Source organism: Chanodichthys erythropterus, chromosome 9 (genome assembly GCF_024489055.1).
Source record: "Chanodichthys erythropterus isolate Z2021 chromosome 9, ASM2448905v1, whole genome shotgun sequence".
Lineage (NCBI taxonomy): Eukaryota > Metazoa > Chordata > Actinopteri > Cypriniformes > Xenocyprididae > Chanodichthys > Chanodichthys erythropterus.
This window is the reverse complement of record NC_090229.1, coordinates 20,635,125-20,647,760: the sequence shown is the minus strand read 5'-3', so window position 1 is coordinate 20,647,760 and position 12,636 is coordinate 20,635,125.

Here is a 12,636-nt window from a genome sequence, read left to right as displayed (position 1 = left end):
GTGAAAGAATGGTTCAGAGAGCATGAAGAATCATTTTCACACATGAATCGGCAACTCTGAGTCCAGACCTTAATTTCTTTGAAAGTTTTTGGGATGTGCTGGAATAGACTTTACAGAGTGCTCACCTCTTGCATTGACAATACAAGATCTTGACCAAAAATTGATGTACCTCTTGATGGAAATAACATCACAACATTTATTTCCGTAGAGCGGTGCATCTTTTTTTGGTCAAGATCTTGTATTAACAATGCAAGAGGTGAGCACTCTACTCAAGTCTACTCCAGCACATCCCAAAAACTTACACTGAGGTTAAGGCCAGTGCCAATTCATGTGTGAAAATGATTCTTCATGCACCCTCCCAACAATTCTTTCACAATTTGAGTTTGATGAATCTTGACATTGTCATCCTGGAATATGCCCATGATACATCTTAATACGTGGTTGTTTAAGAAATGAAAAGCTACACATACACCTCTTTTAGGGTTAAAAGAACCGTTGCCAAACATATAACATGCTAGAAAAATAATAATCACTGTAATAATGATCTGTCCATAGACTCTTAAGTACTTGCCTATTAAAATGCAAACAGCAACTTTTTTTTTGGCTGGGCAGTGTAATAGAGTGTAATACATTAATATACAATATTTTTGTTTTACTCAAATTAGGGTGATGCAAAAATGAGCAAAGCTAAATTTTAGACTACAAATGTCTAATTTAACAAGAATTTAACCACTATAGTCTAAATTATTCATTACACAGGGGTCCCACTTTATATTAAGTGGCCTTAACTACTATGTACTTACATCAAAAAATAAGTACAATGTACTTATTGGGTTCATATTGAATTGCAAAACACTATTGCCGCTATTGAGGTGGGATACGGGTAAGGTTAGGGAAAGCTTTGGTGGTATGGGTAGGTTTAAGGGTAGGGGTAAAGTGTAAGGGATGGGTCAACAATGTAAATATAAATGTAATTACAGAAATTAATTACAGATGTAATTACATGCAGGTGTTTTTAAAATATAAGTACAATGTAAAAACATGTATGTACACAATAAGTGCACTGTATCAAATGATTCATTTAAATGTAAGTACATAGTAGTTAAGGCCACTTAATATAAAGTGGGACCCACAGGTGCCAATAGACAGTTGACTGTAAATGAGTGTTAAAACCCCTTCCCATTTCATGCTGTCAGCAATGGCACCACATGGAAGAGAAAAGTCACAGGTCCTGAGAAAGAAAATAATTTCTTTATGCCAGAAAGATGAAGGCTACAAGAAGGTCAGAAAATCTTTACTTATCAGGCAGAATACTGTAGCAAAAGTGGTACAAAAATTTCAAAAATATGGACCTGCAACCATCTCACAGAGACATCCAGGTCGTCCACGGAAGTGAACACCTCGACAGGAGCGTCTTCTGATGAGAAGGGTTGAAGAAAATATCGGCATGCAAGTTCACTGCAGTTATCTAAAGAAGTAGAAAGCCAAACTGGTGTGACTATTTCCCGTGACACAATATGATGTACGCTGCAGAGGAATGGCATGCATGGGTGCCGTCCACGAAAAAAAAAACTCTCCTTAAGCCCAGGCACAAAAAACGCCTGGCTAGAGTTTGCCAAGGCCCATGCTGACAAAGATGAAGACTACTGGGACTCTATACTCTGGAGTGATGAGACCAAGATACATTTTTTTGGAACTGATGGCCTCAAAACTGTATGGCGTCACAAAGGTGAGGAATACAAAGAAAAATGAATGCTGCCTACAGTGAAACATGGTGGTGTCATTTTCCTTATCTGGGATTGCATGAGTGCTGCTGGTGTCGGGGAGAGCTGCATTTCATTGATGGCATCATGAATTCACAGATGTACTGCTCTATACTGAAAGAGAAGATGCTACCATCACTCTGTGCCCTTAGTCATCGTGCACTTTTCCAACATGATAATGATCCTAAACACATATCTAAGGCCACTGTTGGATTTCTGAAGAAGAACAGGCTGAAAGTGATTCACTGGCTCCTGATCTGAACCCAGTCGAACACCTATGGGGAATTCTGAAGAGAAAAGTTGAGCATCACTCTCCATCCAGCATCCAGTCTCTAAAAGATGTCATTCTTGAAGAATGGAAACAGATGTTGCAAAATGTCGCCAACTTGTTGATTCCATTAATATAACAATTGTTATATTAAACTTGTCAACATTTTGGAAATTGTTTTTGTGTTCACTGAGCTATTAAAATGTTACTTTTCAAAGGGACACCCACTCATTTACGCTGATTGTACATGTATAAATGTACATTTATTCATAAGTAAATAAATAAATAGATCAGAATATGCTGATCTCCAGAGCAACATGTGACAAACCACTCTTCTTAGCAGGGTCATGTTTGTCTGTGTTGTTCAAATTAATACATGGCTGTGAGTGGTATAAACTGAGCAACCCTAAAAAAATGGTATTACATTTTATGCGGCAGAGGTCAGAGTATGGCAAAGGGTAGAAGTAAAGCAGGTGAAGAGGATATAGTACATGAAAATGACAGTTTACATTAATGATAGCAGTGCCCTGCACTGCCAGGACAAAGCACTCCACTTAATACCCATCAGCAATTATGCTAAATTGCTCTATTTGCAAAACAAACAGTTGTCCATGAAAAGGATGGGCTGCTATTTCCCAAGGACCTTCTGTAGAGGAGGTGAGGGAAGTCCAGACACCAATCTCAAACTCAAACCAAGCCATTAGTGTCATGATGAATCACAGGAAGCAAGTGCAAGTTAACTCCGTTTATTATAATATTGAAGGAGATAGACAATAATGGTCTGAGACAGGCAGGCGTGGCAGACAACAGGAACTGAGGTGATCGCTGCGTGGATGGTGCTGGTGTGATGAAGCGTGGTGACGGTGATAATCCAATCCAGACGGTGAACGAAGACACGAAGAAGAGAACAGGAACTGGAACGACGAACACAGGAATATCGGTCATGAACGGACACCACAAGACAGGACACCAAACAACGATCTGACAATGGATGGGGGAATGAGGTGAGTATTTGAAGGGTGACTGAATGAGCATCAGGTGGGGAAGGTGATGAGTGGCAGCTGGATCCAATGATGATTGTCGTGGCCTGGACACACCCACAAACACACTCGCACACACTCAACACGCGCACAACTGTCAAAACAAAGAACACGTGACAAGAAGGAAACAATGCATCTGAAAACCGTGACAGTACCCCTCCTCCTAGGAACGCCTCCCGGCGTTCCCCGACTCCCTTACCTGTCGATTGTAATCATCGATAAGGGTGTGATCCAGAATGTCCCTGGCAGGTACCCAACTCCTCTCCTCCGGACCGTAACCTTCCCAGTCCACCAAGTACTGAAATCCGCGTCCCCTCCGCCTAGAGTCCAGAATCCGATTAACCGAATAAGACGGTTCCCCATCTACGAGTCGCGGCGGTGGGGGAACCGGAACAGGCGGATTAATGGCCGAGTGAAAAACGGGCTTAATCTTGGACACATGGAAGACGGAATGAACCCTCCTGTACGCAGGAGGAAGTTTGAGGCGGACTGCTACCGGGCTAACAATCTTGGTAACAGTGAACGGACCAATAAATTTAGGAGCAAGCTTGTTAGAGACGGAGCGGAGAGGAATATCCTTAGTAGAAAGCCACACTCTTTGACCAACGACGTACACGGGAGGCCTTGACCGGTGGCGATCGGCCTTGGCCTTGGTGCGCTCCCTTACCCGGAGGAGAGTCTCACGGGCTCTCGTCCAGGTACGGTGACACCTCTGGACAAAGGCGTGTGCGGAGGGGACCGCGACTTCGGATTCCAGACCGGGAAAGATTGGTGGCTGGTAACCTACGCTACACTCAAACGGAGAAAGGCCCGTGGACGACACTGGTAACGTATTGTGGGCGTACTCCACCATTGAGAGCTGCTGACTCCACGAGGAAGGATTCTTAGAGACCAAACATCGTAACGTTCGCTCCAAATCTTGATTGGCTCTCTCAGTCTGACCATTGCTCTGGGGATGGAACCCAGAGGACAAACTAACAGTCGCCCCCAGCAATCTACAAAACTCCTGCCAAAATTTGGATACAAATTGGGGACCCCTGTCAGAGACCACGTCTACCGGGAGGCCATGAAGCCGAAAGACGTGGTCAATGACGGTAACCGCTGTCTCCTTGGCTGATGGTAATTTGGGCAAGGGGATAAAATGAGCTGCCTTCGAGAACCGGTCCACTACGGTCAAAACAACCGTATACCCTTGGGAGGGTGGGAGGGCGGTGATAAAATCGAGCGAAATGTGGGACCAGGGTCTCGAAGGGACTGACAGCGGTTGGAGCAACCCATCTGGAGCACGATTGGAAGTCTTACCAACAGCGCAGACTGAACAAGCCAACACAAAATCACGAACGTCACGAGCCATGCGGGGCCACCAGAATCGTTGCTTGACTAAAAATTTAGTTCGACAGACTCCTGGATGACACGCTACATTGGAACAATGACCCCACTGGATAACTCTGGACCGTAGTTCCTCCGGCACAAATAAGCGGTTAGGTGGACACTCGGGCGGAGGCGTTACCCCTTCTAGAGCCGCTTTGACTCTCTCTTCGACCTCCCATGTCAGAGTGGAGACCACTAATGTCTCAGGTAAAATACACTCGGGAGTAGACGGGCGTTCGGAACGATCAAAAATACGTGACAAAGAATCGGGTTTGATGTTTTTGGAACCCGGGCGGTACGAGATGGTAAAATCAAAACGTCCGAAAAAGTGCCCACCGAGCCTGCCTGGAGTTCAATCTTTTGGCTGTTCTAATATATTCCAGGTTCTTGTGATCGGTCCAGACTATAAAGGGTACCCCAGAACCCTCTAACCAGTGACGCCACTCTTCCAAGGCCAACTTGACTGCCAGCAACTCCCTGTTACCAATGTCGTAATTACGTTCGGCGGGAGACAAACGATGAGACAAAAACGCGCAGGGATGCATCTTATCGTCTGAAGAAGAGCGCTGGGACAACACTGCACCTACCCCCACCTCTGACGCGTCGACCTCCACCACAAACTGCCGTGATGGATCAGGGGCAACAAGAATGGGGGCCGAAACAAAGCGAGCCTTCAGTTTGGCAAACGCAGCCTCTGCTGCGTCTGACCACCTGAACGTAGTCCTGGGGGAGGTCAAGGCAGTCAGAGGTGAGGCTAGTTGGCTGAAGTTGCGGATAAACCGACGGTAAAAATTGGCGAACCCCAGAAACCGCTGTAGGGCCTTACGGGAATCTGGACTTGGCCAATCTACCACAGCCTTTACTTTCTCAGGATCCATGCGCACTCCCTCAGTCGACACGATGTACCCTAGAAAAGGAACAGACTGTGCATGAAAAACGCATTTCTCCGCCTTGACAAAAAGCCCATTCACTAGCAACCTCTGAAGTACTCGTCGAACGTGCTGAACATGCTCCTGGAGAGACGAGGAAAAATCAATATGTCGTCCAGGTAGACATATATGAACTGATCGACCATGTCTCTCAGCACGTCATTGACGAGTGCCTGGAAGACTGCTGGGGAGTTGGAAAGCCCGAACGGCATAACCAAGTATTCAAAGTGCCCCCTAGGGGTATTAAAAGCAGTCTTCCATTCATCGCCCTCCCTGATGCGGACCAAATGATAAGCATTTCTTAAATCCAATTTTGTGAAAACGGAGGCTCCCTGCAATCTCTCGAAGGCCGAAGACATTAACGGCAAAGGATAAGTATTCTTTACCGTAATGTTATTCAACCCCCGGTAATCAATACAAGGTCGCAGAGATCCATCCTTTTTCCCCACAAAAAAGAATCCCGCCCCCGCTGGAGAAGAGGAATGGCGAATAAACCCGGTTGCTAGTGAATCAGAAATATATTTCTCCATAGCCTCTCTTTCAGGAACTGAAAGTGAATATAACTTGCCCTTAGGCGGAGATTTACCTGGTAATAAATCTATAGCACAGTCATAGGGACGATGCGGAGGGAGAGAAGCAGCCCTGGACTTACTGAACACCTCCTTCAGGTCGTGGTACTCGACAGGCACGTTAGACAGATCCACCGCTTCCTCCTGCAACACAGAACCAGAGACAGACGAACAGGCAGAAACGAGACAAGACTTATGACAGCTTTCGCTCCAGGCCACGATGGAGTTCTGGATCCAGTCTACCCGGGGATTGTGTTTCGTGAGCCAGGGGTGACCAAGTACAACCGGAGAGTTGGGGGAATCAAAAACAAAAAATGAGGTGAGTTCTGAATGGTTGCCGGCGATGGTCATGGTGATGTCATCTGTGATGTGCGAAATGGTGGGTAGGCGTTGTCCATTGAGTGCGTGAACTGTAATCCTGTCGGAGAGGGGTTTGAGTGGGATGTGAAGCTTGTTAGCAAGAGCTCTGTCCAGAAAATTACCCTCTGCCCCCGAGTCCAGAAGTGCACGACACTGGTGAACGTGAGTGGACCACCCCAGTCTCACCGGGAGGAGGGTGGAGGTGGTTGAGGACTTCCCGGCGGAGATCCCACCCGACAGTAGCCTCAAATTTACTGCCGGGTTAGCCCTTTTTAACGGACAACTATACGCAACATGTCCAGGTCTACCACAATATAGGCACAGTCCTTGGGACCTCCGCCTTTCCCGCTCCTCCCGGGAAAGCCGAGCTCGACCCACCTGCATGGGCTCGGGATCTTGAGCTGGGCTGACCGCGTCCCCGCTGCTGGACCTCAAATACTCCGTGTTCCTTAGAATCGGGTCACGCTGCTCGGCCCTGGTCAGCCGAGCGTCCACCCGAAGTGCCAAATCCACGAGTCCATTGAAAGTCGGGGGGAGGTCCAGCGCGTAGATCTCCCGCTGGACGCGATCAGCCAGCCCATGCAGGAACATGTCCCACTGCGCTTCCTCGTTCCAATGGCACTCAGCTGCAAGTGTGCGAAATTCGATGGAATAATCAGACACCGACTTCTCTCCTTGGTGCAGTTCAGCTAGTTGTCTAGCGGCTTCTTTCCCCGCGACCGATCGATCGAACACTCCTCTCATCTCAGCCGAAAGTGCCTGGAACGAGGTGCAGCAGATGTCCTGGTTCTCCCACACTGCCGTTCCCCAGAGGGCTGCCCTCCCCGTCAGAAGGGTGAGAACAAACGCCACTTTACTCTGCTCCGTACTGAAAGTCCGTGGCTGCAAAGCAAAGTACATAGAACAGCGTGTGAGAAACGCTCTGCAATATTTGGGTTCACCTCCATAAGACTCCGGGATCGGAAGACGTGGTTCCAAACTGGGGGCGCCCTCTGGTGATGGTGAGCGAACAGGCGGTGTGGGTGGCGCAGCGGGACCACGAAACAGCTGGAATTGCTGGGTGAGCTCGGACACCTGCGCTGCCAACGCCTGCACTGCTCTACCTGTCTTGTTCAGGTCTCTCTCCTGCGACTCCATGCGGCGGATGCTACCGTTGACAAAATCCTCCAGCGTAGACTGTGACGAGCTTGCTGCTTCCGTTCCTGGGTCAGATCGTTCTGTCCTGATGAATCACAGGAAGCAAGTGCAAGTTAACTCCGTTTATTATAATATTGAAGGAGATAGACAATAATGGTCTGAGACAGGCAGGCGTGGCAGACAACAGGAACTGAGGTGATCGCTGCGTGGATGGTGCTGGTGTGATGAAGCGTGGTGACGGTGATAATCCAATCCAGACGGTGAACGAAGACACGAAGAAGAGAACAGGAACTGGAACGACGAACACAGGAATATCGGTCATGAACGGACACCACAAGACAGGACACCAAACAACGATCTGACAATGGATGGGGGAATGAGGTGAGTATTTGAAGGGTGACTGAATGAGCATCAGGTGGGGAAGGTGATGAGTGGCAGCTGGATCCAATGATGATTGTCGTGGCCTGGACACACCCACAAACACACTCGCACACACTCAACACGCGCACAACTGTCAAAACAAAGAACACGTGACAAGAAGGAAACAATGCATCTGAAAACCGTGACAATTAGCAGACACAAAAATAGTGCTTATACACATGCCATGAAAGAAACAAACGCTAATGGATAGACAAACCCTTTTAACTTCTCTCATTAGCTTCTAACAAGAGGCAAACAAACAAAAAAAAAAATGAATGAATGAGTCACATAACGTAACGTAACAAAACGTAACATAATATAACATAACATAACATAACATATAACATAACATTGACCAAAGACATCTAAACAAACCAATAAATAGAGATTGATAAAGAGAGAAAGATGTCAACTTTTCCGTCACTCCCACAGTCGCTGTCTTAGAAGCATCCTCACAGCAGCGTTGACTAGATTTTTTGTAATTTGATGAAAAGGTAATACGATACTAACTATAGTGTTATGTACATAAATTTAAAAAAAAATGAAAATATAAAAAATGTACGTGGAAAGGGTCCATGCTCAAGCATACCTGGTTTTTCTCGTCATAGTCATGATGTTGCTCATCATGCTCATCAACTGAATCTTTTTGCACCAGATCTTCATTCGTGTGCAACTGAGGAATTCCTGGCACTGTTTTGACTACTTCACACATTTTATAAGTTCTCTGAGAGTTCTAAACCGGTAAAAAATACCATCATATGTACGCATATACAAGGAGTGCATTTAGCCCAGCGCACAACATTGTTTTTTTGGATGTTTGGTAAGTTCCGTTGAAAAATATACTCATAAAAGCCTTTTTTTTAGGTTTAGTGTTAAAAATAACAGTGTGAATGCTAAACAAACCAGTAGGTGTATCATTTTCTTTTTTGGTCCAGACCAAAAGAACCAAGAGAACCTAAGAAAGTGTGAACTTATCCTAAGTCCTGCTAAACAGTCAAACCTTGACCCCTTGATCCCTCCAAGCAAGAGAAACTGATTATCTTGAAAACCTACAGAGAAAAGATTTCTGAATTTCCTGGTGTGGGTTTGATGAAGAGAGGCATAAGTCCGTTCACCTGCAAGGTGAGAGAAAATGTCTGGCGCTGGGCACGGCTTTGAGGTTACAATGCCGCAATCACACCACAGAGAGCTCCAACAGGGGTCAGAGGTCAGCGCAGATGATGAGAGGCAACAGACCGTTGATCTGAGTGAGGAATCAATTCCTTTGAAAAAATAACCGTTGCAGCCTTTGATATGATCAAAAGCAAGATGACAAAAAAGCCACAAAGAAATCTTCTTTTTGGCAACTTCTGAGTAAGGAGGAGGCACATTAATAGTAAATACAGTGGCCCCAAAAAGTATTTGGACATTTAAACAGTACTTAAACATTTATGAATGTTACTGCATTATATAACAAACTATCAAACCAAGTAGTACTTATTTCCAAATATAGCACAAACACACATTTTCAAACAAAACATTTCACATTTTAAATTTCACAACAATAGGTATATTGTTTATAAAGTAAAATCTTTAAAAAGTGTTTGAACACTTGTGATATTAAACATGATTTTAAAATAACGAAAATGGCTAATAAAAGTTGTTACTTCTGAAAAAAGGTCAATCATCATTTGTTAGCAGAAGCCATTTGGTTTAATATTTCGCATCTAGTGCAATGACAATGAAATCTGAGAACTTTCTGTCCCTCCTGCTTTGTTTGCACAAAAAAGTACCACTTTATTTACGAAATATTTATCTCCAATGAGTGTTCGCGCAACAATGTCTGCTCTCGCATCAACACAATACATATACATTAAACGTTATACGTTATTCATTAAAGAGATCTTCATTTGTGTTTTGAAGATGAACTAAAGTCTTACAGGTTTGGGACAACATGAGGGTGAGTAATAAATAACAATTTTGGGTGAACAAACCCTAAGTGCTCAAATTGATTATGATCTCTGTAAATGTGACTGGTTGTACAATTACATTAAAATAAGAAAACCATGGATCTGCCACAATATGAGGTACACAATGCTTAAATGAGATAGATGTACACAGGTCAATTTCACAATAAGTGAGCAAAAGGCAATCTCAATTTAACTGCTAAAATCTAATTATGTTTACTATGAGTCAAATAAGACACATGGCATTATTACAGTCCCAATCAAAAACCAATAAAGCATTTCCTTTACTAGTTAGTGTAAAATGAAATAACAGTTGCAATGAAGATTAAAGCTGGTCTTAAAATCAATAAGAGGCACTGGCCTCAGGTTTATTTATTTGTTTGTTTATTTATTTATTTAGCGTTAGTGTTGTCACTGAGCTATGTTACTTCATACTCCAACATGATTAATGGACCTCACATTCAGTAGTGCTATTGCTAAACATTAGTTCATTTTGAAGTAGCTTTTATTTTTATATTTTCAGCTTTCATTTTAATTTTAGTTCAGGTTTTAGTAATTAAGTATGTGCTGTTGTCATTTTTCTATTTGGCATTATTTTTATTTCAGTTTTAGTAATGATTAGTACTTAAAGTTTAGTATTTCAAAATTTTTAAAAAATCAAAGTTTTTCATCAAATATTCTATTTTAGCTTTATTTCAATTTTAATTGTCTTTGAAATATCATGCATCGATAATACAATTAGACTATAGGAACAATAAGGCTCATGTTGACTTTAACATCTCCATCTCCAAATTTTAGGTGCCGTTTACATTACTCCATTTTTACACCAACTAAAAAAGGAAAACCTTTTTTAACGTTTCAGGGGAAACGTTGAACATGCAAACGGGTTTCAAAGTTTTTGACAATGATAATGTTATCATCTCCATGTTAAAGTACAAAAACACATGTGCATGCATATTACGTGTTCAGTCTATAGGCGCGTAATTTTTCTTTCCAAAGTGACATCGCCAACTACTGGTCTGGCATGCATAATACAGCACTTTTAAACGTTTTTGCGGATCTACGTGAACAGCGATCATTGACAAAATTGTTGTCCGTACACGAAAAACAGCATGCCCTTAGTGAAGTTTTGAGGCAGTTTAAACAACACCATTTTCAACAAAAAACTTTTTTATTTGTTTTGGTCGTTCATTTACATGACAACTGCATTTTTTGGGGGACATGAAAACAAACAGGTTTCTTTTTTAAATTACAGGCCTACAGTTATTGTGTGTATTGTGTAAAATATAAAAATGCTAATTTGTGACGCGCATGCGTCTAGTGTTTCTTTACAATGTGATATCACCATCTACTGGCCTGGCATGCATAATACAACTTTTTTAGTCGTTTTCACTGATCCGTGTAAACAGGGATCATTTTGACAATGGTGTAGGTCTTTAAGTGAAAAATGCAAAGGAAAAACTTTTCTCACTGTGGAAAAAACTTAATTAAAACTAATGAGTTTTCTAACTGCTTCTATGCACATCAGTTCTAATTGAAATTCAAAGCTATTTAATATATGGTTATACTTAGGCCTATAATTCTGATTTATGCCTAGTTTACCACTTTTAGATTAACCATAAATGTAATTAAGAGATCTGAAGAGATTTTTAAATGTATGTCTCAGAAAATTTTGCAACACTCTTTATTTACATTTGACACTTCATTCACTATGCATAAAAAAGTAAATAAGTTAATTTTAACATAGGCCTACCAGATGGCAGACATGCTGGACATTACCTCATTCATTATCAAGCATTCACAAACACTAATCAAATATTCGATATTCTGTGTGTGTGTGTGTGTGTGTGTGTGAGAGAGAAGACAAAAACAAGGGGAAGAGCGCAGAGGGGCGACTAAAGTAAACAAGATCAATCAAGTTGTATATGCAAAATGACGTACAGCCCAGGGATCATATTCATCAAATAGCCTACCTTTACAGCACACTGCTGTGTCAGAGTAATATCTTCCATGCAGTACTTCACATGTCAGGTTTGGCCGATAAACGACATACAATAAGTCAATGTTGATAAAAATGCAAATTCACTGCCGCAGACAACCTGCGTGAAAATGCGTTACTTTTATGTGCGCCATCGTAAAATCGCGAGATTTTCAGAGGTTCCATACGATGCACGACCACAGCTACACACTGCAACATTTACAGCACCACAATATAGACTGCCTGATTTACATGCAAGTTTTAGTTCAGGCCTGTGATGCACAAAATCATACTCTACAAAACATCATTAACTACATGCCAGAACAATGGAAGTGTACTAGTGGAAGCTGAGTTCGCCTGCTGTGAATCCTCATTGAATTCTCTGCTGGTTTGTTTTGATGATGCTGTGTGCATGGGGAAAACTCATCTGGCATATTTACTGCTGCGGTGTAATTTTATTTTTAGGGCATAGGCTACTGTGTGTTCTGATGGGAGACAGCCATCTGGTGGTGAAGCTCTTCACTGCATACTAAATAATAGCACTTGGTAATAACAGGCCTAATACAGCATGTGTTCAGCGTTGGGCAGATGTTTCCTTTAAAACTCCAATATAATGGCTTGACTAGCGCCGTTTTCTTACCTGTGTAGGTCAGCGTTTCTCTTATTGAAGCAGGAACATCTGTGGTGGCTTATGCTGCCTTCACGTGCTCTCGGAATCATCGCTAATAAGTTTCCTATGTAAAAAAAATTGCACATGAACGCCCTCTAATGTCGAAACTAGAATGAAATAAGCTCGTAATCACGACTTCAGAAGTAGAATTATCAAATTTCCTATAGCACGTGAAGGCAGCATAA